The sequence below is a fragment of the Nomascus leucogenys genome, chromosome 18 (genome assembly GCF_006542625.1).
Source record: "Nomascus leucogenys isolate Asia chromosome 18, Asia_NLE_v1, whole genome shotgun sequence".
Classification (NCBI taxonomy): Eukaryota; Metazoa; Chordata; class Mammalia; order Primates; family Hylobatidae; genus Nomascus; species Nomascus leucogenys.
The window spans coordinates 78,972,063-78,995,210 of record NC_044398.1 but is presented as its reverse complement, the minus strand read 5'-3'; positions in this window follow the sequence as shown (position 1 = coordinate 78,995,210).

Sequence of the window (23,148 nt, the reverse complement as noted above, 5' to 3'; positions counted from 1 at the left end):
TCTCATTTGATCCAGGTCTTCATATTTGTGGTATTTCCCTCCTCAAACTTCCAGACTCGCTGAGTTTGTTTATTTATTCGGGGAGAGAGAGTGATAGTTTTCATGATAGATCATATGCCTAAGTATTGCCAGAGTAGCTTTCCTTTGGCATGGATTGAGTCACAGGAATGTCAGTACTTCCTTCAATTTTTTATCCAAATTTTAATTATGAAAAATTTCAAGTATACAGAAAAGAGAATGAGTAGTATATTAAACATCCATATACTCAAGTTCCAAAAATCAACACTTTGCTCTACTTGGCTTATATCTCTCTACATACATCTTCTTTCACCCTGAACTATTTGAGGGTATGTTGATATCATGACACTTCACTCCTAAATACTTCAGCATGTATTTCCTAGCATAAGACTAACACTATTCTCCTCTCAGAATATTAACCGTAATTCTATATTGGTATTTAAATCCAGTCCACCTATGCTATATCTTGAAAAACTTCATTTCTGTTTTTGGACTATTTGTATAACTTTCCTGTTTTCATGGGCTGATGTGAATGTTTTCTCCCCCATTTTAATATTTTGGGCATTTCAGAAGGAATATGGGAGGGAAGGCAATTTAATGCATAAATTCAAATTGGCATCTTACAATAAATTTTCTTATATTATAGTCCCTCTTTAAGGTAGGAATATCCTAGAATATGCCCATAGTTCGTTATCATAAACAGAGCATTAGGCAGAATGATCCATACATCTGCTTTTTGTGGCATTTAAAAATTGTGTTTTGGACTAAAAATAAATATGATCTTGTACTCATAGAAATGTGTAGACTGTCCCTTCTAAATGAGGCCCTTCATCAAGATGTGTCAGCCCACAAAGGGGAGAAGGAAGATGAATCCTAAATAGCTGACTCACATAACTGACTAATGATCAGCAAGTCTAATAGGAAGACAACAAGAACCACGTGGATTGTAGGATAATTCCTGGTTAATTTTCATTAACAAGCTTCCAATGTGAATCTTTGTGGCGTTGTGTTTGTGCCTAGTGCAAGGCTTAGAAAATCCTTTGGGGAAGGATGATGAGATCATGTAGAACATTAGGAAAAGACATCTAAGTTATTTGCCATTGGCACCATCTCACTCTTAGCATGTTTCCCAATCCTGGGACATTTTCTAATAGAGGAATGGCAGAGGGGAAGCTAGAACTCTGAACGAGTGAGACTGGAAGCAAAATGGATATGTGAATCACTCATCTCAAAGACTTCGAAGTTTGTGTTACAAGGAGAGGTTACAGAATCCTACCCTAGTAAAGCATTTCACTGCATACAAAGTAAATTTTACTTACAAAGAAGCTATGGGTAGGCCACGAAAAATGAGACCGAGAAATAATTGGAAAGGCGGCAGAGGAAAGATGAGAGAGTTTGAGTAAGTCCTGAAAGCCCAAAGGCTAAGAATACCAAGAAAATTTAAAAACACACGGAAGATTCAAAAACACATGTAGCTGCAGGGAAGGTTGGCCAAAGAACAGAAACAGAGAAAACCATAGGAAATGGAAAAGAGGGGAAATGGAAAAGGATGAAGATGTTACCCTTACAGGAATGCAGACGCACATGGGAAGATGCCAAAAAGCCAGGCGAATAAATGCTCTGGATGGAATTTAGGGTATGTAGCCGATTGGAATTAAAGCAAACCCCACCACTACACTAGTCATAGAGGATGGGGAGATGACCAAAAACCAGGGGGAGAACAATGTGGGTTTAAACAGAAGGTAATATTATTGTATTCAGAGGCACTTGAGCATACAACATAGCAATTAGACACACCATCTAAAGAATGCAAGTGCAAAGGGCAAAATACAGAAAAGAATGTCTGGCCACACTATATATAAACCTGTAAGTCTGAGATAAATGTCTCTTTGTCTACTCTAGTTACTGTTTGCTCCTTTGTTCACATGTAAAACGTGTCCATAAAGTGGTTGGGGGTGTATTTTAGTGAAATGAAGCTCATGGCAGAAAACAGAAGACAGAGGATTTTATGAGATTGGGAAAATTAGTTCATAATATCACAACAGATTTCTTTCTTCGTTGTTCCTGTGTGTTCTGCAGAATAAATATCAAGGTTTAATGTCTTTGCACTCTGAGCACCTCTGAATTTTGAACTTAATTGCAAATTGTTTAAGCCAGAGCATGTTTCGAGCTTTATTATTGCTTCCTGTGGCAGCCTTGGGGTCACCTTTGAGGAACTCTGTCCTTCTAAGAATTAAGCTGACTGCCTGGTTCTAAGCCTTGTATTTTGGGGAAAGAATTTTGTCTGTAACTGCATGTTTGTGTTTTTGACCCAGTGGAGTTTGAATTTGCCTTGTAAGGAATCATATTCATCCTTTGGCACCTGAAAGACAGGATGCCATCTTGAATGACCAGAAATAAGAATATCTCTTACCTTATCCTTTTGCCTCTAGTCCATCATCTTTTCTACAGTGGAATGATCTTTTTAAGAAATACAATCAAACCCACTACTTAACATGGTAAGTGATGTCAGAACTAGCTCAAAGAAAAAAAAATAACTTTAAATTAGGAACTCATAAGCTAACATACTGTTTTCGTGGCAACTTTTTGTCATCTGGGAAAAAGCAAGTCTCTAGGAAGCAAAGAAGAGAAGAAAGAAAAGGTGGGAAGGAAAAGATGGAAGAATACCTTCTTAGTCACTTAACAAATATTTCATGGGCATAAACTGTATTCTAGATAATTTAACTTTTCAATGACATTTTGGGACCCTCAATTAGAGTGAAGGTTTTCTGAGAAAAGGGGTTATGTCCTTGGAGCTTTCGTAATAGCAACCACAAAGACAAATAGCCAAATTCAAAGAAATCTTATTAATCTTTATTCTTTTTAACTTCTCCATAACATTTGACTATGTTGAAAGACTTTCTTCTTAGATATTCTCTATTTTTGTCTTCTTCACTACTACCACTGCTTTAGTTGCCCGAGCTAAACTCCTGTTATCTGGTGTCTCTACTGCAGTTTTATCTCTCTATCCCTCCCATTTCATCATTCACATTGTCAACAAAGTTATTATTAATTCACATCGCTGCTTACAAAACTGTGATAGCTCCCTATTTTCTATAGGAGAGGTTAAAAAAATTCTTGGCTTTGAATCAACCACAAACCCAGTGGTTGGAAGATGATCGATTCTCTCCCCCTCAACTGGGGCCAGTCTTATTTTTCCCTCCTGAAACCTGCTCTACAGCCACAGGAGACAACAGGGAGCTCTCCAAGTGCCCCCTATTTGGGTCTTAGAAGGAGACTATAGCTCTGAAGACCTGCACATCAATTATTGTAGAGAACAGATGAAAGATTGAAAACTGAAGGGCCTTTCTGAACAATTGTGGCTTCAGCTGTCTGGGCAAAGTGTTCTATCACTCTGAAAATAATACTGTTGCTTGTGTACAATGAGCACAGTGGAGAAATTCCATGGCTCAAGAGCAAAGTGGAGCATACTGGCTTGTGTTCTGCATGTTTACTATATCGTTTTTGCGGCGGGAGGGGTTGGTTGTTGGATATGAGGAGGCAAAAGGGTGAAAGTGCAAGGGAAATGACAAATGCCTCTATTTGTCTAAATTTACTCTGAACCACTATAATCACACGAATCAAGTTTCATGGAGAACAGGTTCATGGGTGAAAGAAAGGCTTTTGAGAGACTATTTTTGGCTATTATTGTGGATGCCGTTACCCCTAGTGTGCCACTATATGTATCATAAACATAGTGACCATATGTTTTCCAGGTTCGCATGTGTCAAGGTGGTAAGTTGTAATATTTACTTGGGAAAATACTTAATATCTATTTGGGAAAATATTTACATGATCACTATAGCTATAGACTGTGAAGAGAATGATTTTTAATGAAGTTATTCAAGTGCATGGGGTACCTTATTAAGCAAACAATTAGGAAAAATTTAATATACTGAATAAAGTCAGTGCAAAGCACAGAGATATTAAATTAATGCTACCACCTCAGTTCTCTTCTTTTGAGCAGTTTGGTAAATGTTGTCTTCTTTTTAATAATCTTAGAGTGGAACAATTCTAGAGTTGAACTGATATAAGCATAAATCTTTGGGCTGGTTTTAGAATCTACAATATGAAATTTTGAATTTTTAGGAACAAATTGCAGTAGAGAATGATCCATCAAGTTTGCATATGAACTTGAATTAAAAATCTGTGATACTTCCCACCATCACCATAAATATTTGGTCAGACCATCTTTTTTTTGAGTTGTACATAGCACTTATCCTTCGGATTCCTTATAAGACAAGCAGATGCCAAAATATAGAATGTATAACAGAGATTCTTAAATCAGGTAGGATAGATGTTATAATTAGTATTGCCTCTCCACTTTCACCACCCCATAAAGGTAGCAGAAGAGCATCTTGCTATTATCTCACCTAGCCTTCTGTACATCCATTTCAAATCCATTTCAAATATCTGCTCTTCTCCTAGCTCCATCAGAATGGCAACCAACCCTGCTGATTTTCCTCAAACATTGAACTCTTGATAACCAAGTATATCTTGTCAGACTCTTAAAGCATGTTTTTTTCCTTCTTTTTTTTTTTTTTTTTTTTCAGATTCTTGCTCTGCTGCCCAGGCTGGAGTGCAGTGGCATGATCATGGCTCACTGCAACCTTAAATTTCTGGGCTCAAGCAATCCTCCTGCCTCAGCCTCTTGAGTAGATATGACTACAGGGGAGCACCGTAATACCCAGCTACTTTTTTTTTTTTTTTGCCTTCCTTGAGATAGGGTCTCACTATGTTGCCAAGGCTGGTCTTGAACTCCTGGTCCCAAGTGATCTTCCTGACTTGGCCTTCCAAAGCTTTGGGATTACAGGTGTGAGCCACCACACCTGGCCAGTGTGTCTATTTATAATTCTGCACATTCCCAGCACAAATGATGCCAAACTGCAGAATAATGGAGGCTTCCTTTTCCACTCACCTGTGCAAATAGGTAACCAGGCAAAATGTTCCATGTGAAGTGAGCATATCACGGTGCTCACGATTTCCTTTTGAGCAGGAGAGCAACTGTGTGATCCATGACTGGGTTGTATCATTGAATCAGGGCTAGGATGCTCGTCTGTGTTCTCAGTATCGCCTCTTTGCTCTTGAGGAGGTTGGGCTTCTATTTGCCTTCTCTGTGGTTAAACATTTTGCAAGCTCTCAATGTTATCTTCCAATCCCCGGACACTATTATCTCAGAATTTGCTGCATTTGGGAGGGCTCTGGCAGTGGCAGAACAAATACATCCTTGGTTATGAAGGATGACCCCCTCATCTTCTCACCTGCTCTGATTTGTAAGAGAGGGTGCTTGATGTCTTTCTCCACCCTCCTAGGTCCCCACTTCTCCATCTTGTTTTGAGCCCCAGGAGGCTGACCTGTGTGGACTGCAGCAGTGAGGGCTCCCAGGCCCTCAGTTTCTGGTTGAGTTTGGCACCAGGAAGCACTGGCAGCAGATTGAAGGGAGGAAGGAGAATGAGGTCCAGGTATTTATTTCCTAGCTTCCTCCCTGCTTGGTCGTGGTGTGCTGGCCATCTCCCGCAACTGAAGGTCTCAGCTCCTGTCACTCCACACGGCTTTGTCTCTGGATTCCACTGCTGAGGCCTAGGGTAGGAGCAGTGCCTTGCTATTCCTAGCTCTGAGATAATACACTGTGACTTATGGTCTTTCCTACATCCTGCCCATACCTTTGTAAATAGTCCCTTAATTAAACTCTCCTCAAATAACCCAATTTGAGAGTGCCATCTGTTTCCTGCTGGAACCCTAACTGATAGAAGTTGTTCTTGAATAAATGCTATTGGTGGAAGAGTACTGAAGGACTTCACCATGACCCCCAGAACCCAGCAGCAAGCAGTGACACAGATGTACCTATGTAAGTTGCACTGGATCTTGCAGATGGGAGGGACGCTCTTGCTGCGTGTGGTTGCTGTTGCTGTATTCTGAGATACTTCCTGGATCACTTGCCCCCTGGCCTGGGAGCCATTGCACCATAGCTCTGGTTTTTATTTGGAGCCTGAGAGAAAGGAGGAAGCGGGTCCTCTTCATTAGTGCTGCTGGCGCAGAAGGAGGCGTCTGAGTCAGCAACTGAGAACAGATGATTTTGAAGCATCGCCTTGTCTCTGGTGCCGCTTCTCTCTCCTCTGGCACTGGCGGCCCAAGTCCGTCCTGGCGTCAGGCGGCCACAAGGAGAGCTGCCCTGAAGCACTGGGCCTGCTGCCTCCCTCCCGCAGTCTTCTTTGGCATCCCTGTCCCCTTGCAAGGCAGAGCCTCATTAGCAAGTGAAATGTTATAGTTTCAAACAAACAAACAAGCCCTAAAGTCTGCCAAGTCGTCTGGGTGAAATCACAAAGAAATCTCAGTGTCCTGTGGCTCTTTTGGGCCCTCTCTCTCCGGATTCAGAAGCTGCAGCAGGACTGACTTTTTTCCTGCTTGCTAGTAGGTGACTGTCTCCAAAACCGTGATATCTAACCATTGACCCTACCTGATAAGCCTAGTGAGGTCCCAGAGAGCTGGGTTATCCTTTGTCCACTGTTGATTTAGGTGAACTCGTCACTGTTTGGGATTTAAGCAGTTCCCTTCCTTGCATCCTTTCCCAGTCACAGGTTTCTTGAGGGAACCCTTCCTCGCCATTTGCTTTTTGTTTTTGGTCAGCTCACTGGAAAAAAACAGGGACTGCTCCAGACTGAGGAAAGTAGTCAGGGACACTGTCTCTGCCCAAACTAGCAAAGCCAACTTTATCAAATTCAGGGAGTACAGGAGTTAGAAAGACACAACAGAGTTGTGTTCCCTGGCAAAGAAATAGTAAAGAGCAAAACAGTCAATTCAGAGGGCAAACTGCTTGCCTCACTAATAAAGCATGGCTCATGATGGAAAATAACTCAAGAAAGTAGGGAGCAAATGGATTTAGTTGCTATGGGAACGCAGTTGGGAAAAATACATGAAATATGTAAATACTGTAATTTGGTATTTTAATGTACTTTTCTATGAAGAAAATTCCCTGACAACGAAAACTAACAACTCTTTCCTCAGCTACACACAGCACTGATTGACAGAGGCTGGGCAAGTGGGTTTCCCAATTCAATTTTGCCCCTAGGACTGAATACGTCTTTATTCTCAAGCATAAAAATCAGACACCTGGAGCAGTGGTTCTCAACTCTGGATGCACATTAGACTTAGAAAACTTTCAGAACAAAGTCAGACACACCCCAGACTGGTTAAATCAGATTTTCTGGGTAGGGCGGTGGGCTTTGGGATATTTTGAAAAGTCCCCAGTCTTTTCTGGTGGGCAGCCACTGTTGTGACCAGGGCCCAGAATCTTGATTTGGTAGGCTTGGTAACTATAGATTGCTTATTTTATCGTATGCCTTCACCAGGTTTTTATTTCACAGATTTTTGGTAATTTTGAGTGATTCGTACATTTTAATAGCAATAATGGGAAATGATTAGCAATCATTACTCTACCATTGTTAGTGTTATTATCTTCACCATAATAGACTAGTGCTTCTCTTATTTGTAGAAAACATGATAATATATTACAAAATATTATCATTTAACCATAATAATGATTAATTGCTGTTATTTAAAAAATTATAAATTGATGATAATTTGGAAAGTTTAGATGTTGCTCTAAATGCTAATATCAATCTGTATTTTAATAATTACCATCATTAATTATCATTAGCTGTGTAATAAATCAGTAGTAAACATTTATGTAGATATAACTGTGAAACTCGCTTAGTAATAATCCGTACCAGAGTTGGTAAGTGGCATTTCTGTTTTCCTGATGGGAAAAATGTTACAAGAATCATGTGATTCGCATTAACTTATATGTTGAAATCATGGCATATCTGAGTGCAGACCTTCAAAATATCATCTTTTTTTTCCCTCTGCCTGGCTCCTGTTACTTTTGCTCTGTCCAATATGATAAATTACAATCCTTCTCCTATGGTATTACCCCAGGAACAAAACGACAAGTGCGGAGTTTACTGGTATCCAAAGAGAATTTGAATGAGTGGGGAAGAAGGATTCACGAAAATGGTCAATATTATAGAAAGTAAGAATGAATTGTGAAAATCCCACTTGGTCGTTTCACCTAAATTCAGAGTCTACGGGGGATTCCAACCTATGGAAAGCCTGCTTTCTTCTGAAACATTCTCTCTCTTCTTACCTTTAACATTGTTGTTATTACGTGTAAACTTTGGAGACCAGCCCCTGGGTCCAGCCCGACTAAGTTCAGGTTATACCATTGATCCAGGCTGCTGGGTCTCCTGGAAATAGGCACAGCATGGCTTCTGTACCCAGTCCCCTGGTGGTCTTTGAGTTGTCTTCCCCCAACTCTCCCGATGAGGTTAGATTCTCTAGTTTCTGTTATCTGCTCCCACAGCACCATTTTTGCCTCCGCTGTAGCCCTTAGCCTAAGTAATTAAGTCATAATTATTTATTTAATGTCATTCTCTTCCCAAAAGCTGATAGCTCCATGAGGGCAGGAGATAGTAGTGTTCATTCTTATATCCAAATTATTTTGGCACAGTCCCTGGTCCATATTAAATACTCAAATATTGCTGACTAATTTTTTCTCTGCTGTCCCTATTGTTTAAAGCTACCCTGTTTCAGATTCTTAACCATAATTTTTTATTATAGAAAATTTCAAATATACCTAAAAGTAGAAATTTTATAAGGAACCCCTATGAGTTTATCACCCAGCTATGTGCAATCTTGTTTTTAAATTTTTCTAATTAAAAAAGATAAGTTTTGGACTTTCAATTTCAGCTCTGCAAGTTCTTTAGACTGGAAGTCATCACTTCCATTCTTACAAAAAGAAAAAAACCTGAAAAAATGGAAAACCAGGGACTTTTCTCAGACCCATTAGAGAAATGAAGTTGCAGGACAAATCACCACCCTGAAATCTAGAGAGACAGGTGAATGCAAAAAGCCACAGCTGAAACCTGCTTACCTGGATTAGAAGCCACTGATAACTTTGGTAATTAAATGATAATTTTGATGACTTGCTAGAGGTGGACTGTGGGCTAGCCGAAAGTGAGCAACCTGTAGGGCCACAGTATTACGTTGTCTTAGGGGATGTATTAGTCAGGGTTCTATAGAGGGACAGAACTAATAGGAGAAAAAAATATATATATATAAAGGGGAGTTTATTAAATATTAACTCACGTGATCACAAGGTCCCACAATAGGCCATCTGCAAGCTAAGGAGCAAGGAGAGCCAGTCTGAGTGCCAAAACTGACGAACTTGGAGTCTGATGTTTGAGGGCAGGAAGCATCCAGCCCAAGAGAAAGACATAGTCGGGGAGTCTAGGCCAGTCTCGTCTTTTCACATTTTTCTGCCTGCTTTATATTCTAGCTGCACTAGCAGCTGATAGTGGCCACCCAGATTAAGGGTGGGTCTGCCTTTCCCAGCCCACTGACTCAAATGTTAATCTCCTTTGGCAACATCTTCACAGATATGCCCAAGATCAATACTTTTCATCCTTCAATCCAATCAAGTTGATAGTCAGTATTAACCATCACAAGGGACACTCACACTTTTGTGGGTTTTACCTCCAGGAAGTCCACCAGGTTCTCATGGTAAAGATCCAAGAAAGATCCTCTGTGGCCTTGGCAGGGGGAGGGGAAGAGTACTCATTGTGATATACACCAAGAGCGTTCTCCCTAACAAAGGCCCACTGTCAAGGGAAAATAACAGAACCTTATCTCACTAGTGAAAGGACATCCCTCTCACTCTAGCCTCTTCCAGCCTTCCTTTCTCGTCTAAGTAGGGGTGGTGAAGCTATGCCACTGGAGTTTGTGAAGGTCACAGCCCAAAGACACAGGCCGATTGAAAGACTGAGATTTAACAATATGCCCCTTCCCCCCATACTTTGCTACTACACCAATAGGGCTCCAGTATAATAAGAATGGACTATAGCTGAAATAAATGCAAGATTCACATACTCCTCTGAGAGTAATTCTTAGGAAAGCCCCAAGTCTAGAGGGGAGGCAAAAACAAGGAGACTGGAGAAATTGAAGCTTCGGGCTCCTACAATTGTACCAAGCATTAAACACAATCCAACTCCCAGCCATAGTAACATAAATCCTCACATTAAAAGCCTATTTACTCCAGTTTCTGTTACCTAATACAGCATGTCCAGCTTTAAGCAGAAAATTACAAAGCTTGCCAAAGGCAAGAATAAAATAGTCTGAAGAGATAGAGCAAGCATCAGGACCAGACTCAGATATGACACAGATGTTAAGAGTTATCAGATACAGAATTTAAAAGAATAACCATGATTATAATTAAGGGCTCTAATGGAAAAAGTAGACAGCATGCATGTACATATGGATAATATAACAAGAGAAATAGATGTTCTAAGAAAGGAAATGCTAGAAACTAAAAACACTGTAACAGAGATGAAGAATGGCTTCAATGGGCTTATCAGTGAACTGGACATAACCAAGGAAAGAATCGTTGAGTTTGAAGATAGCTCAATAGAAACTTTCCAAACTGAAGTGCAAAGTGAAAAAAGAAAGAAAAGAAAAACTCACACAAACCCCAGAACTGATTACCCAAAATCTGTAGGTAAAATTTCCAAAGGTGTAACATGTGTATAATTGGAATACCAGGAAGAGAAGAAAAAGCAGAGGAGAAAAAAAATATTTGAAGTAATAATAGCCAAGAACTTTCCAAAATTAATGACAGGCACCTAAGAACAGATCCAGGAAGCTCAGAAAATGCCAAGCAGGATAAATACTTGCTTTGCATATCATATTTAAACTGCAGAAAACAAAAGGCAAGGATAAAGTCTTGAAAGAAAACAGAGGGAAAAACACCTTACGCAAAGAGGAACAAGGATAAGAATTGCAGTGGACTTCTCATCAGAAATAATGCAAGCAAGAAGAATGTGGAATGAGGTATCTATCTCCAAGTGTTGAAAGAAGAGAAAACCCCACAAACCTAGAATTCTATATACACTGAAATTATCCTTCAAAAGTGAAGAAGAAATAAAGTCATTATAAATAAAAACTGAGGAAATTTATGACTACTGGATCTTCTTTGCCAAAAATATTAAGTCCTTCAGGCAGAAAGTGATGTAGGTCAGAAACCCAGATCTATATAAAGAAATAAAGAATGTTGGAAAAGAAATAAAGATAATATTTTTATTTTTTTATTTGATTTAAAATATCCACCTATTTAAAGTATTAGTAGTAACAATGTATTGGATGATTATAGCATGGATAAGTAAAATGAATGACTACAATGTCATAAGGGATAAAAGGGAGCAATTAGAAATTCTGTTATGAGGTATTTGTACTCCTACATACGTAAAAACAATTTGAATTTAAAATTTAAAAATGCCATTTACAAAAGCACAAAAATAAATACTAAGGCATAAATTGAACAAAATATACACAGGAACTATATTCAGAAAACTATAAGACTGATTAAAAAAAAGGATCTGAATGAGTGGAGAGATACTCTGTGTTCGTGGATTGGAAGATTCAGTATTGTTAAGACATCAATTTTTCCCAACTTGATCTACAGACTCAAAGCAGACTCAATCAAAACTCCAGCAAGCTATTTTGTATACATTGACAAACTGATTCTAGAATTTGTATGGAATAGCTAACATGATACTAAAAGGTTGACACAGAGATCAATAAATTGGAGCCCTGAAATAGAACAACACAAATACAGTCAACAGATTTCTGACAAAGAAGCAAAGGCAATTTAATGGAGAAAGGATAATCTTTTCAATAAACAGTGCTAGAACAACTGGATATCCAAATGCAAAAACCTGAACCTAGACACAGACCTTATACCTTTCACAATAATTAACTTGAAATGCATTATATACCTAATTTTAAAGTACAAAACGGTAAAACTTCTAGAAGAAAAATGGGAGAAAATCTAGATGACCTTGTGTTTGGCTATAAGTTTTTAGATACAATACCAAAACCACAATTAAAGAAAAAAATTGATAAATTGAACTGTTGTGGTTTAAATGTCCCCTCCAAAACTTATATATAAATGTACTTATTTATTTATTTTTAAGACAGAGTTTTGGTCTTGGCACCCAGGCTGGAGTGCAATGGTGCAATCTCAGCTCACTGCAACCTCTGTCTCCAGGTTCAAGCGATTCTCCTGCTTCAGTCTCCTGAGTAGCCTGGACTACAGGCACCTGCCACCACACCCAGCTAATTTTTGTATTTTTAGTAGAGGTGGGGTTTCACCATGTTGACCAGGCTTGTCTTGAACTCTTGCTCTCAGGTGATCCACTCGCCTCGGCCTCTCGAAGTGCTGGGATTACAGGCATGAGCCACTGTGCCTGGTCTCATAAGAAATTTAATTGCTATTATAACAGCATTAAGACATGGCACCTTTAAGGTGATTAGTCTGTGAGGGCTCTGTACTAATGGGTGGGTTTAATGGCTTTAAAAAGGGGCTTTGGGAGTGTATTTTCTGTCTTGCACACATGCCTGCCCTTCTGTCTTTTGCCATGTTACGACTTAGTAAGAAGGTCCACACAGGATACAACCCCTTAATCTTGGACTTCTTAGCTCCCCGAACTGTGAGCCGAATAACACTTTATCCTTTATAAATTATCCAGCCTGTAATATTGTTATAGCAGCAGAAAATAGACTAAGACATGAACTTTTTATCAATAATTCTGCTCTGTGAAAGGGATACTATTAAGAGAAAGATAAGACAAGCCACAGACTGGCAGAACACATACCTGATAAAAGACGTCTTACAAAACACATATCAGATAAAGGATTTGTATCCAAAATATACAAAAAACTGTTAAAAACCAACAATAAGAAACAACTCAACCAAAAAAATGGAAAAAAAGATCTGAACAGCCATCTCACCAAAAAAGATATACAGATGGAAAATAAGCATATGAAAAGATAGTAAACATTTGTCATGAGGGAATTGCAAATTAAAAGAACAATGAGATAGCATTCCACATCTATTAGAATGGACAAAATCCAAAAAATGAACAATAACAGTTGCTGGCAAGGATGCAGAGCAAGGGTTACTCTTATTCCACTTGATATAGCTACTTTGGAAAGATAAATGATACAAAATGATACAGCTACTTTGGAAGATAGAATGATAATTTCTATTTTTTTAATGTATTTTTGAGATGGAGTCTCAATCTGTTGCCCAGGCTGGAGTGCAGTGGTGCAGTTTCCGCTCACTGCAACCTTTGGCTCCCAGGTTCAAGCAATTCTCCTGCCTCAGCTTCCCGAGTAGCTGGGATTATAGGCACCTGCCATCATGCCTGGCTAATTTTTGTAATTTTTTAGAGATGGGGGTTTCACCATGTTGGCCAGGCTGGCCTTGAACTCCTGACTTCAGGTGATCTGCCCACCTCGGCTTCCCAAAGTGTTGGGATTACAGGCGTGAGCCACCACGCCTGGCTGGAATGATAATTTCTTACTAATCTAGTGATAGTCATGCCATATGATCCAATGAGCATGCATCTAGGTATTTACACAACTGATCTGAAAATTTATACTCACACAAAACCTACATGTGAATATTTATAACAGCTTTATTCATAATCACCCCAAACTGGAAATAACCAAGATGTCCTTCAATAGATGAATGGATAAGGAGACTGTGGTATATCCACACAGTATAATATTATTCAGTGATAAAAAGAAATGGGCTATCAAGTTACAAAAAGCCATGCATGAATCTTAAATATATTGCCATGAAAGAAGCCAGTCTGAAAAGGCTACACATTGTATATTTCCTATTGTATGACATTCTGGAAGAGGCAAAACTATACAGATAGTGAAAGATCAGGGGTTGCTAGAGATTCATAGGTGGAGAGAAGGTTGACTAGGTGAAGCACAGGGAATTTTTTTTTTTTTGAGTGATTGAATTATTCTGTAGGATACTGTAATCATGTAATGGTGAATACATGACATTATGCATTTGTCAAAACCCACAGTACTTTATAGTACAAGGAGTGAACCTCAATGTGTCCATCCAAGTTAAAACATCATTTAGAAAGTCAGAGGATCCCCCAGATGCAATGCAGAATATGATAAAACTAGCTACATTACGAAAGTACGAAACAACCTCAATGAATGAGATGGAGAAAAAAGGTGCTGACCTAAGTAATGCTAGAAATGAGTCTGTAGGAGTAAAAACAAATGGAAGTGTACATAAGCACTGTACTCTAGTTAAGAAAGGTGTTTTCTATGGGAGCATGGCTTAACAATTATGAAACCACTTGTATACTGAAAAGGAATAATTTTTTTTTTTTTTTGAGATGGGGTCTCACTCTGTCACCTAGGCTGGAGTGCAGTGGCATGGTCATGGCTCACTGCAGCCTCAACCTCCCAGGCTCAGGTAGTCCTTCCACCTCAGTGTCTCAAGTAGCTGGGATCATAGGCACGTTTCACCACGCCTAGCTAATTTTTGTATTTTTTGTGGATACAGGATACTTGGTGAACAAGTTTTCCAGGCTGGTCTCAAATTCTTGGGCTCAAGTGATCCTCCCATCTTGGCCTCCCAAAGTGCTGGGATTACAGGCATGAGCTGCCACACCCAGCTGACATGGAATAATTAAGTAAATGAATGATGGGTGGTGGGAGCCAGGCTTCTCCCTTCTGTAGGGGGACATTTTTGATAAGCAAGGGGAAGAGGCTAGAATGATCCTTTGTAGTTAGATTAGAGTTGAGGATATCAGTATGAACTCATGCTTAGCCTAATATAGACACAGATGAATGCATGTATGAATACATGAATACATTTTTTAGAAATGTTTATATACATGGGTTAGTATACACACATATATTTCCTCGCTCTGTTAGTTGAAGGGATCTGGAAACAACACCCCTATAGCAACAAGCACACGTAGCACCCAGGTCTTGGTTTCTAACACCATCTTCTATTAAAAAAATGAAAAATAGCTGATTCTAGGACTGGGGCAGGATGTATGATCTTGGAACATCTTGTAGGGCCAGAAAGTAAGGAAGTACTCAAGCCGCAAAAACAAAAAACCCAACCAATGAACCAAACAAAAACCACACAACAATAACAACAAAACAGCATTGGATTATAACACACAATATAAAATGAATATCCATGAGTGTGACTCCATACTGATATAAAACATAAATAATTGGATAAATAAACAAATGGGTGAAAAAGAAGCACAGCATAGAAAAGGGGAGTAAATAGTAACTTTATAGTGGAGAAACCTGACAAACACTACCTCGGCCAGGTGATCAAGACGAACATCAACAACACTCATTCATGTTGATGGTGCGTATCCTGCATATGATGCATGGACAATGATGCTTTACCTTTGGGGTCTTCCTTCCAAGATCTTATAACTCCAATCTAATCATCCGACAAATCCCAATTGAGGGATTCAGTACTAAATACCTGACTAGGACTCTACAAAGCTGTTAAGGTCGTCAAAAACAAGGAGATTCTAAGAAATTCATCAACAAGAGGAGCCTAAGGAGGCATAACTATTAAATATAATGTGGCATCCTGGGACAGAAAAAGGATATTAGGTAAAACTAAGGAAATCTGAAGAAACTGTGCTCTTTGGTTAATGATAATGTACCACTATGGGCTCATCAATTGCAAGACATGTACCACACTCATGTGAGAAGTTAGTAATAGGGAAAATTTGGCATGGTGTTTATGGGAACTTTCTGCACCACCATTACAATGTTTTTCTATCAGCCTAAAACGGTTCTAAAATAAAGTGTATTTTTATTTTAGAAAGGAAACTTTTGGAAGTGCCTGTTGGGGTTGAGATATGGTAAATCCAGGCCCACAGACACTGTCTAACTTACTTTGGAGCCTGAGGGGAGGCAGTTTACTCATAGGAAAACAGTATATACTGAAAGGCCTGAGAGCCTCTGGCATGTGATTATTCAAGTTCTTGATGTTCATCTATAATATGAAATATAGGCAGTGTTTTGATTTTGTCACAACAACTGGGGGATACATAATGGGCCTTGTGGGCAAACAGCAGCAAATGCTCAGTGTCCTGCAAGGCGTGGAACAGCAGCATACAGTGAAGGAGTGTCCCACATCTTGCATGATTTTCTTTCTTTTTATTTCAATAGTTTTTGGGATATAGGTGGTTTTTTGTTACGTGGATAAGTTCTTTAGGGTGGCTTCTGAGATTTTAGTGCGCCTGTCACTGAGAGTGTACACTGCACCCAATATGTAGTGTACACTACATATTGTCCATCACCCCCTCCCAACTTCTCCCTCCCCAAGTCCCCAAAGTCCATTATATCACCCTTATGCCTTCATCCTGCATGATGTTCTTTCTTCCTCTCTCCCTCCCTCCCTTCCTCCCTTCCTCCCTCCCTTCCTCCCTCTCTTCTCCCTCCCTCCTTTCCTCCCTCCCTTCCTCCCTCCCTTCCTCCCTTTCCTTCCCTTCCTTCCCCTCCTCCCCTTCCTCCCCTCCCCTCCCTCCCTCCCTCCCTTCCTTCTTTCCTGCCTTCCTTCTTGCTTTCCTGCCCTCCTTCCTACCTTCCTGCCTTCCTTCCTGCCTTCCTGCCTTCCTTCCTGCCTTCCTTCTTTCCCTCCTTCCCTCCCTGCCTCCCACTTCTTCCCTCCTTTTTCCCTTCCCATATCTTCCCCCTCCCTTCCCTTCCCGCTCCCCTTCCCTTCCCCTTTTCCCTTCCCCTTCCCCTTCCTTTCCTTTCAGCAAGTTCTCCCTCTGTTGCCCAGGCTGGAGTGCAGTGGTGCCATCTCGGCTCACTGCAATCTCTGCCTTCCAGGTTCAAGTGATTCTCCCACCTTAGCTCCCAAGTAGTAGGAACTACAAGTGCATGCTACCACACCTGGATAATTTTTGTATTTTTAGTAGAGGTGAGAGTTTCGCTGTGTTGGCCAGGCTGATCTCAAACTCCTGAGGTCAAGCATCTGCCAGCCTTGGCTGCCCAAAGTGCTGGATTACAGGGGTGAGCCACTGCACCCAGCCTGCATGATTTCCTAAAGTGTTTCTATGCTTTAGAAAACCTAAACCGAGGTGGAACCTAAACTTAGGTGGAACCTGTTTAAAATAATCTAAGACCAGACTTGATCTCCTTTTTCAGTATAAACTTTGAGTATTTTTTGCATGTTTTGAACATACACTGAATTTTCCAGGAATGCCACTCTCATGTAAATCCAAAAGAAGTCTAGCTTGTTTCGTTTCAAAAAGTTGTTCACGTGTTTGGAAAAATTACACCATTGAAGGTAATGTGGCTTTGCTATTTGAATCACCAATACGGCACACTTGCAAGAACCTTTTGCATTTATGGTGTTTTTACGTACAGGTAGAGGAACAATAAAATTTATTATCTATATCAGACATTTTCAAAGGTAAAGGGGAATGCTGTTAATAATTATGGCAGGGCAATGAGCATCAACCAGGATTGTCTCAGAAGAGCTGGGTTGTCCAAAGAAAACTGGAAAATGTAGTTTTTGAGTGTTCTTGCCCCACAGTACAGAAGGACATACCAGAGAGAGGTTAGAGTAGATGTTGAGTGAGAAAATCCACACGTCCATAGAGACAGTTTTGTCTGTTTGCTCTACCAATCACCGAGAGAGATATATTAAAATTTCCTTCTGTGATAGTGAACCTGTCAATTTCTTCTCGTACTTCCTTCAAAACTTTGCCTTTTAGGGGCATGCAGGTTCATAACTCTTTTTTCTTCTTAGTGAATAGAACCTTGTATCAATATGCAATAATCATTTTAGCATCTAAATACCTTTTGCCTTAAAATATATTTCATCTGGTATAAATCATTTTAGCGTCCAAGTTTTGCCTTAAAATATATTTCATCTGGTATAAATATGATAACCCTGGGTTTCCAGGTTTAAAATTGTTATATCTTCCTAGTGAATAGAACCTTGTATCTATATGCAATGATCATTTTAGCTTCTAAATAAAATTTTTTTGCCTTAAAATATATTTTGGCAATCTCAGGTTTCTTTTAATTATTTGCTGGCATATTTTATCTTTTTACTTTCTATATTTCTGCATCCTTATGCTTTTCTATTTTTATAGTTAGCATATAGCTGGATTAAAAAAACTGACAATATTTGTTTTTCATGGGTGAATTTAATCTGTATACATTAAATAATGATTACTGCTTGATTTGAATTCATGTTATCTTATTTCATACTTCCCCCCACTTTTTCAATCTTTATTTCTCATTTATTGACTTTAGTGTTAATTTTGTATTAACACTAGTTATCAAAATTGTTTACACTAGTTTAGAAATTACATATACTATTTCAATAGTTTTAATTGTTACCCTAGAAATTTTAAGAGGTACATTTAATTTAACAATGTCTAAAGGTAATTAATATTTTTATTCTTTTTCTATACAAGATATCAAATGCCTTAACTTTAATTTTCTTCCCTTTCTTTAATCATAAATTATTGTTGCCATAAATTTAGTTATGCATTGATTTTTAGTTCCTCCAGTTACTATAATTGTTATTATTTACATAGTCACTGTTTAGGCTTACTTCCATGTTTACCATTTTCTTTGCCCACCACTTCTTGTATCTAAGACCTCCTTCCTAGGATAATTTTCTTTCTTAAGTATCTCCTTTAGAAAATTATTTAGTAAGTTTTTGCTCATATCATACTCTCTTAGTTTTGATTTATTTGAAAATATCTTTATTTTACCATCATTCATTAAAGTAAATTTCATTTGGTAGAAAATACAGCACAAGGTCAACATTTTTTTTCTCAGCGCTTTAGGCTTATTTTACTGGTTTCTGGCTTACATTGTTGTTACTGAGGAATTAGCTGTCAGTGTCATATAAATTATTTATAGATAATCTGTTTTTATTCCTCTCTAGTTGTTTTAAATATCTCTTTGCTTTTGATGTTCTGCAGTTTCACTATGATGGGTTGAGATTGTTTGTTTTTTTCTCCTTTCTTTCTTATGTTCCTTGGTATTTATTGGGTTTCTTGAATCTGTGAATTTCTCCTTGGAAACATTCCCAGTCATATTGCTTCTACCTCATTATTTCTGTGATCTCTTTATAGATTTCAGATTGGACATATGTTGGACCTTCTCATTTTATCCATATCTCTTAACATCTTTTGCAATTTTTTTTGTCTCTGTGTATCATTTTGTGGATTTTTTCAAACCTATCTTCTGATTTACTTATTCTCTTTCCAGTTTTGTAGTCTCACTCATCAACTGAGTTTATAATTTCAATTCTTACATTAAAAAAATTTGTAGAAGTTCTATTTTGTTATTTTTCCAATCTGAACTGTTAATTTTGATAAGCTTTCTTTTTTCCTTTGTCATACACCCAAAACTTAAAAAAACTTAAAAAGAAACACATTAAGCACATTTTACTCTCTATATCTGATAATTATAATATCTGAAATCTGTATGGTTCTGATTCTACATATTTTTCTTTCTTTTTACTCTGTATCATGGTAGATACTTTTTACTCTTTAACATTCCTTGTATGTTTGGTGGTTTTTGATTTTGAGCTCATGTTACTTGAAACTTTATCTTTCATAATTCTTTAAGGCTTGGGTTTAAAGTGTGTTCCTTCAGAGTGGATTTGCTTTGCTTTTCCATGACTAACTCAGGACCATTTTAAATGAAGATTTCAGCTTGAGTTTTTCAGTCTACATATGTAGTATGAATACTTTCTTCAAAGAATATGAACTTGTGTTTAGGAAGCTTTTGGGAAAATATTTTTTTCCCTGTTCTGTCCAGAATCTAGGTTGAATCAAACAGGATCTTTACTGTTGATACGAAACTGTTTTTTCATCCCTCTGAGGACTGCCCTTTTGGAATCCTGGCTTTATAAAGTGATCTCAGATCTGACCTCCAACCCTGCACAGGCTTAGTCTCTTATCCCCAGGTCTTATTAAAACCCAGGCTGTAAGCTTCCAGGAATTGAAAAACTCCCCCAGGTTTCCGGTGCTCACTTACTCCTATGAATCTGAACTGTTTTATGCAGAAACATAGATTGATTTGAATGGAATTACAGGAGTGACATATGAGATTCATTCTATATAACTTTCTAAAGTGTAACAAGAGGAGCAAAGGCCACAGGAAGGAATTCAGCACTGTATAAGGAAGACTGCCTCATGAGCTATTTATGAGGCAGTGAGCTTCTTGGTTACCAGGAGGATTCAAGGATAGGCTAGACAACCACCTACTGGGGACGTGGTAAAGGGGCCTTAGGTATGAAGGGATTGGTTGAACCAAAATGCAGCCATCCTCTCCTTCTACTTGCTTGATGCCGATTTGCATGGCAGAGTCTCTGGAACAATCTCCTTTCCCTGGCCATGCTGAAAGTTTAAAATATTGCCTTGCCAGGTCTGCTTTCTGCCTGCAAATGGCTCCTTGACACCTGGCAACAGAGCTGTTGGGGCCCAACACACTGTGCCAGAGCATGCGATGCCTGGGCTGCCTGGATCTGCTGTTCATGTGGCCGCATTTCAGGCCCTGTCAGGTGGCCATGGCTTGTCTTGGCCACATGGCTGTCGAAGAGGAGGTGAACCGGGGCAGGATGAGTGAGCAACAGGTGTTAGCAGGAGTCTAGACAGAAAAGGATCCTTATACCCACAGGAGCATTCGTTTAAAATAGCTCTTTTCCCAGATATGCCTCTGGTGGCGCTGGGCCGTCTGGGCTGTGGTTTAAGATCATTTGGCAATGTTCATTCCTACAACCAGAGAACAGCTTCTGGTGCTGTAAAATCATCAGCAAGCTAAGCCAATTAGCTCAGCCAGGAGAGGATTATGTGCACTGGTGTTGGTACCAGGCAATTGATGTAAGCCGATTTTTTGAAGTTTCAGTGTTTTTGCTTGCCGTATTTTCCTCCAGGGCAGTCACAGTTTAACTGGGGCTAGGCTCCAGCAGGTGACGCCTTTGGGTACTTTTCAAATTGCCTGTGGAGAAACTGGGTGAAAAGTGTTCACACTCTCATGCTTCGTGTAGTAAGGGGAGGAGCCCAACTGCAAACATGGGCAAGCTGTTTATATGGAGAGAGTGGTAAAATGTCCTTTTCCTGTTTGAGAGGAATTGGATGCTTTTGCAGAGCTCAGTAAGGAGAGGCTAGGATGGGGCTCTAGCAAGAGTGATGGGAGTCCTGAGGGCAGTGGGTGGAATCCAGGTTAAGAATGAGGCTAAAGCTAAGGGGTCAACTCAGACGCAGGATACAGGGATTCTGTTCTGTGTTAGTGCAAATTAGTGCTTTGGGTTACATGTGGGATTATGGATAGATAATGTAATGTTATTCGGGCATGCAAGGGGCAGTGGGTTCATAGATGACCTTGAAAAGTTAGCACTGAGTTTGTAATGCCATTTTAACCCTCCAGATAGTTTCTTTTGTGTTTTGACCCTTGTTGTAATAGCACCTTCTGCCGCTCACAGAGTGGGAAAAAAAGAGACAAAACACAGTATAAAATGGCCCATCCATGCAGAGAAAACTGCTGCTAACATTTTGATGTATATGTTTCTAGATTTTTTCTGTGCGTGTATATTTTTATAGATATGAAATCATATTCTTTTGTCATCTGCTTTTCCACTTATATCGATTCAATCAGTAGATATTTAACGAATGCCTGTGGTGTGCCCAGCCCTGTTCTGGGCACAGAGAGTACACTGATGAAAACAAAGCCCTTGCCTACATGGAACTTATGTTCTAGTAAAAGCATTCTGTAGTGAGCATCTTTTCATATCAATAGATCATTTTATGAAATAACATTTTTATGAGTCACATACTATTCCCTAGTATTGATAGATTTTAATTTAATTGTATCCTATTGTTTCCAACAGGATGAGTTGCAACTTTTTGCTAATTCAATGATTTGACGAACATTTTTGTAGCTAATATTCATGTACATCTTTATTAGAGATAAAGGCTGTAATGAAAAATTCATAAAACTAAATGTTCCTCCAGGTAGGAGGAATAAGTGTGCCCTGTCTGGCTATGACTGACAGGCAACTAGTCCCAGAGACACTTGAGCCCAGAGGGTATCACTGACAGACTTGGCTAACTGCATGGCTTAGGTTGGGGCAGGCAAACCACATGTGGGTGTTTCAGCTGACCCATGTGGACTGCCTGGCAGCACTTGACCACTGGATCAATTAAGAACATGTATGGGTTTCAGAATTCTTTAGAGGCCCAGATGCACTCACTGTGGCTTTAAAAATAAAGGTGTGCTGCTCCATGATGACAAGTTGCTTGAAATTATATTTTAGAAACCCCAAGGAAAGAATTCTACAGAAGCACACAAAATGACTTGGGAAAAGCTTGTGTTTGTGCCTTCAGGGTTGGCATGGGCAGCAGGGTGTGCAGAAGGACCAGCTTTCAAGATGGGTTTTTTGTATATGGAACCCTTGTAAGCAGGATGGGAGACAAAGTGGCGAGGGGAGCAGATGACAGGAATGGAAGTTTGCTTTTATGTGGTGCCCTAACCTTGTAGAGGGGGACTCACGGGGCTTTAGATGATCTGTGTGCTTCCATGATGTGCTCTTAAGCTCACTGGAGAAGGTGTGTCCCTCTCTTTGCCGGACAGTTGGCTAATGTATGAGCCTAAAACACCAGAATCATTTTAAATAATTTCCTGTTTAATACCCCTCTCTTCACCAAATTCTGTCCAATGTCCCTGACAGTCTTTTGAATTTGTTGTTCAAGCTCCATTATTCTCTCACTTGAATGACTGCAGGAACTTTCATGGGTCTCCATGTTTCCACTTCCTTCCAGTCCATTTTCCACATAGCGATGGCCTAAGCTATCTTTGCGACGTGAACATTTCATCATGTTACCGCTGGGTTAAAAATCTCCAACAGCCTCCTGTCGCTTATAGGGTGAAATTCAAACTCATTCGAGACTGAAGAGGCACTCCAGCTGCCCTGGCCTACTGGACTGGTCCTGTCACCTGCCACAGCCCTTACCTGTGTACCAGCTGTGAACTACTTGCAGTTGTCTGGAAGTGACATATTTATTAAGCCTTTGTATCGTTGCACACAATCTTCCTTCTGCTTGGAGTGCTTTTCCCATCTTTTTCCCTTGGCATATTCCTACTTATTTGAGGCACCCCTTTCTCTGTGACCTCACAGCACTGCATCCATCTCTGTATTATCACTTA